Raw genomic sequence first — 6,238 nt, 5'->3', positions numbered from 1 at the left:
ATAAGGGGGCAATCGCCATTCTTAGTTTTCTTTTGGAAAATACCTTTTTATTACCAATTTTTTTCTATTTTGCCCCCTTGATATTTTACAAAAATCATATATACTATCAATTTTTTAATTTTTATCTAAAAAAATATTTTTCCAAATACGTCCCATTAAATTTCTTTTATTCTAAATCCGTTAAACTTATCCTTAAAATCCACTTTGACCTTGATCGTATGATATTTTATCCCTTTTTATACCTCATTTTATACTTATTTTGTTTCTATTTATTAAAATGAACATGATTTTGCATAATTTATCTTTGATTTGGTTTGTAGATTAATTATTATAAAAATGATGAAAAAGGAAGTCCTTAAGCGCTTGAATTAAACCCACAAGGAGTCTGTCTTTGATTCCAATTAGAAGGACATAAAATAAGGAGATTTTTGGAGGGTTTTGAGACAAGATACGTCAAAGTGGGACAATGAATGGGAAGAAAGCATCACGTGAAAGACCAAGGAAGAGGAAAGTCAAATACAGAACAAGCAAATAAAGAGAGTTTGATTTTATTTTGAAATAGGAGACCAAAAGGAGACAAAAGTCAGTAATCAAACAAAAAGAAGGAAGCAGCATGCCAACTGACTCAAAAGCAGACGAAGTCACATGGGAGGTAGGGGTGTAAGCGAACAGGGTTATTCGTGGGTCGTTAGAGCCAAGTTAGGTTTTGACTTTAAGGTTCATTTAGGATTTAGGGCCAAATTAGGGTTTGGAGAAGCTCGGCTCGTAAGCTCTAGGGCTTTTTTATATAAATAATATTTATAAATTATATATATGTATATATGCGTGTGTGTTTATTCAAATTTATATATATATATATGTATGTGTGTTTATATATATGCATATGTGTGTAGTTTATATATATGCTTGCGTCAGTGGCTGTAGTGTGTGTTTATATGTGCCTTGTATGGGTGTAGTGTCTGTGTTTATATGTATGCATGTGTGTTTATATGTGAGTGTGTAGTGTAGTGTAGTTTATTTAGTCCCACATCTAAAGATAACAATTTTGAATTCATAATTTTTCTATAAATGCAAGGTCCAAATCTCCTTTTCCAATTAGTGGTGCGGGTACAATTGTCATTGGTGCAAACGGTTGGATGTGGGTCATAGCTTATAATGTTATGAAAGAGATGACTCTACCTCAGGTCCACAGTTATTAAAATTTTTATCGCTAGAATTGTGAACGGGCAACTGAATTATCTTTAGACCCGCGTGCCGAGCCGGCCCTTTTACAACCTTTTCGGCCCGGCCCTTTTACACCCCGTGATGGGAGAGAACGTGCGTAGCAGGAAAGTGGATAAGACTTTCAGAAATGATGAGACCGAGTCATTGAAGGATGATGAATACCTAATAATTCTTGAAGCCACATTAAAACCTTCTAACATGAATAAACAATGCCAATGATGAATTCCTGAACCTTGGGCTGGGCTTGGATTTACTTCCACACAAAGGTGAGGTTATAGAATCTGGGATTGGATTTTCTGACTAAACACAGGTAAGGTTAGAAGACTCGATTGAGAAAAAACTCTTGGTTTGAGATAGAAATATCGATTTGTGTTTTTATCAATTGATTGATAAATTGATAATGAAAACATTAAAAATTTCTATAACCAAAGTCTCCTAAATCCTATTGACTACTAACTAGGAAAGTAATTGAATATTATGTAAACGTAGCCTTGACATAAGGCTATTACTATGGAATCAAGTGCTAATCTAATAATTAATTAATAATAAGAGATGTCATAATCAATGTCATTGATTTGTGCCATCATTGACCATGGTTGCTCGAGACAAATTCCTCCATGATTTGTGACATTTGCCTCCAATTCCTCTTGATTGGCCTGATTGGCTTCATTGTTTTGATGGTTGTATCTAACTCATCTTGGTATTTTGCTGTATCTTGGTCTTCTGGAAAGCTTATATGATGAAGTCTCTCGCGAACCGAATGTATTTGAAGCAATGGTTATATACCCTCAAGAAGGACGTAGGTATATCTATACAACAACATTTTGATACTTTTAATCGAATCATCATGGATTTAAACAACGTTGATGCCAAGGTTGACAAGGAGGATCAAGCTTTTATTCTTTTTTGTTCCCTACCGATCTTGTATGATTATTTTTTTTAATTCGATGTTATATGGATGAAATACAATCTCCTTGATCGATGTCAAGACATTTTTGAATTAAAGACCAAGTTGAATGGTGAGGGTAGTGTTGGTCAGGCAGTTAGTCTATTTTTAAGGGCAAGAATGGTTCTGGGAAAGACCGATGTAAATTAAAGAAGAATGTTCAGTGCAATTACTGTCATCAATTTGGGCATTTTAGGTCAGAGTGTCCAAGGCCCAAAGGTTGTACAAAGCAAGGGATAAATTTTGAATCGAATATTAGCTCAAATGAAGATTCAACTTTTGTCATTTCTATTACAGTTCCACAGGTTCGCTTCGAAGATAACTAAAATTTTGATTCGGGTTGCTTCTATCATTTGTCTCTTTATAGGGATGCATTTACTACCTATGATTAAGTTAATGGTGGCACAGTCTTGATGGATAACGATACTTCCTGCAAGATTATTGGCAGACGCTCAATTCGGATTCAGTTGCAAGGTGGATCTCTTAGGACTTTGATGGGTGTCTTTCATGTATCAGCTTTACAGAAGAATCTTGTGTCTTTGATAGTGAGGATTCCAAATGTTGTAGGTTCTCCATGATAGATGGAGTTATGAAGGAGAGCAGGGATCAATGACAATGATGATAGCAAAAAAATTTGATGGTTTTTATGTTCTTCAAGGTGGTACAGTCTGTACTACAAGTGTTATGGGATCTCAAAAGTAGGTGGAGCTTCGGATGAGAGAATTAGGTAGAGTACAGGTTGGTACTCTAGTTTAATCTATGGCAGAGTGTTCTTAGAGAAGATAGGTTGGTACATCTAAGAAATTGTTCCATTGAATGTATTTTTTGAAAAAGATAAAGACTGTGTGCTCTACCTAACGAATCAAACAATATATTATATTTTTTGTTAAGAGAAATACCTTCCCATGGCAATAGTATCAAACAGAGAAATAGATACATAGTGAAATATATCAAGAAAATGCATGAACAATAACCAAACGAGTTCACTTTCTCCATGAAACATGGCATGCTTGAACATGCTGACCTAGTCTCCATATCCATAAAACCCAGTTTAAAACATAATGTCTATTTTGTTTTCTTTACATGTGACAATGGCTTTGAGCATGGAGATTGAACTTGACAATACAAGACAGTCACAACACAAACAAGCAACACTCACAAGTAGATATAGCAAGCTTAAATCCATTGAACCAATTAATAACTTGATTTGGCTCGAACCCAGCTGCCTTGACCTGATCTTCGATATCTTTCTCCTCGCCTCTATTTTTTCCCTCTCCCTCTTGCTTGCTTTGTGAGGCTGCTCTCTATAGAAATATAAAGGATAGAATCAATCGACAAGCCTTGGACGTCATTTCTGCTTCGCAATGATGCTCAAATAGAATAAAGCGTATTCTCATATATCTTGTAGAAGGCTTTTATAAAGTTACAATACAGTGGAGAGAAGACAAGCGTACTTAGGAAAATAGTTACAATCCCTATAAATCACAACATGATTACAGCAAATGACTCATGTAACTCTCCCCTTCAAGGTAGAGCATAGATATCACTCATGCCCAGCTTGACAAGTGAGTCATTGAGAGTTCGACTAACAACAGCCATGGTCAAAATTGTTGAAAATATTGGGTCGGATTTGCCTAATATGGACTTAAGCTAAACAATTAATATTGACTCAATACATATTGTAACGACAAAAAATAAAAGCCTATCTAATTAGAGGATAAAGATAAAAGGTTGTGTTTGAGTTCTATTGAAGAATGAAAAAGGACTAGTCTAATTAAGTGTAGAATGAAAAAGGACTAGATAAGCTAGAACTCTCCGAAGACTTATATTATGATTCTCACTCTCCCCTCTATAAATATATTGGTTGCAAAAAGTTAGCGACACACTTTAGAAAACACAAAAAGGTTCTTGTTTTCTCTCCCTCTTTTCCTACTCCGTTCTTAGTGACAGAGAGCTTGTTTCTTTTGCAGATCCTAAGATTTTTGGGATATGAATCTTTCGGATCCAGTTTAGTATCGAGTATGAGACATGGGTCTTCCTATTTACAGGAAGATCAACTCCGCCTTAAGAGCTCTTATCATTCTAATTTTTCAACATTGGTATCAGAGGCAAGTTGAGACTAACTAGGTTTTTCATAAGCACTATTACTTTATATAAATTTGATGTTTGATCCATAACGTAGAAAGCATGCTAGGATTAATTTTCTGAAATATTTTATGAAAATTCATATTTTATACGTCATCTGAATTTCACAAAATTTTGATCATAAATATTTTTATGTGTTATGTGCTTGATGTATAAATTTCGTGCATATATATGCTCTGTAGAAAGAAAAATTGCCAACCCAAATTGTATGTAAAGTAATAAATTCGTATAAAATCGCACATATCAAACGAGGGGAAAAAACTGATATGTGTAGAAAGATAATCTCGATATCTTTCCAACGACATATGGTATGCTTAATTTGAATCTCTGAATTATAAGTTAAGAAATTTTGAAGTTTAATTGCAAATCTAAAATATTTTAGTGAAAATTTAATTATGTTTTTTAGTCTAATGCATAGTTTCACTCTTAGTGAGTGGAGAGTGCGGAACACAACCCACAATCGAGCCACTATTTGGTGAATTAGACACCACAGTCAGCCTCGACCAAGAGAATGGGTTATAGTCAGAGCAACCAAAACCGAAATCGAGCACTGTAGAGCGGCGCATGCATGACACGCATCGCACAAGCTACCACTTGCTGACCTGTAGCCTCTGATCGGGGTTGACCCGGGTCGGGTTGTGGGTCTTGGTCGACCTGTGGTACATTGACCAGGTCGACCGTTGCTCCGACCAGAACCTATTCTCTAGCAAGTGTGGCCCCTGCATGGGCCCACAAAATATTCCATTTTTATGAAAAATAATTGTTGAATTAAATTTCTGGTTCTGAAGAAATTTTTTGACCCTCCGTGACTAATTTTAAGTGCATTCTTGGTCGAAAATTGCATGATTTTATGTTGAAAATTACATGCAAAAATTTTCGAAAAATTCATTGAATGAAAGTCTTTTTAACGGGGTAATAACACTTTTGGATACTGAATGATTTGACTCAATTCAACTCGGGAAATCATTTTTCAAACGTTTCAATTTAAGTATCAAAATTTCAAATTTGATTCACACAGACAAATTCGGGGCATTTAACTCGTCAAGATGGCATTAAAAAATAAATAATTAATTTTTTTGTATTATGTGACAATGATGTGGAATTTTGTAAAAAAAATAAAAAAATCCTACAAATCATTTCTTCCTCAAAAGTTAAACCCTAATTTCTCAATCCCCTTCTTCTTTCTCCAACCTCTCCTCTCGTCTCCTCCGCCTCCTCTCCAGCTCCACTCATCTTCTGTCACTTCAAATAGCTCCCAGGTTGAATTTGTTCTTTTACAAAGCATGAAAAATATTAAAATTGGATTTTAGTAATGTATGTCAAATTGAAAAAGTGAAGTATGACTATTTAGTAAATTGCTTTAAGATTACATGATGTTGCCTACTATTATTATTATTATGTTAGGCCAAGGGAGCCGAAAGATATGTTCCGATGTCTAATGATGTGCTCATGAGTGATCCAAAAGATTTAATTATCCTATTGTTAATCATAATTTAGTAATCCAAAGGATTTGATAATCCCATTGTTGATAGTAATCATAATGAAGTGATCCAAAGGATTCGCTAACCTATTGTGGATACTAATCACGATGAAGTGATCCAGTGTTTTGATGATACTTAAATGATGAATCAATCCAAAGGATTTCAATATCCTGTTGATGACATTTCATTTTGATAGGGCGCATCTAGTTGTTTCTCTATATAATTAAAAAAAAAAAAGCAATTTAATTTTAGTTATTTAATTCAAAGATTAAGACTTTTCATTTTATATAATAAAGTTTGGGTTGAATATTATTCAAGAAAGTTGATTTTCTTGTAATGTTATCTTATTGTTCTATTTAAACTAAACTAGTATGGTTTAGGTCTGCTGATAGAAGTAAATTTCATGCTGGCATATATATTGTTTTTATGGCATATGTTAGGG

This window comes from Tripterygium wilfordii, chromosome 16 (genome assembly GCF_013401445.1).
Source record: "Tripterygium wilfordii isolate XIE 37 chromosome 16, ASM1340144v1, whole genome shotgun sequence".
Lineage (NCBI taxonomy): Eukaryota > Viridiplantae > Streptophyta > Magnoliopsida > Celastrales > Celastraceae > Tripterygium > Tripterygium wilfordii.
The sequence above is the reverse complement of the archived record's forward strand: the minus strand, read 5'-3'. Positions refer to the sequence as shown.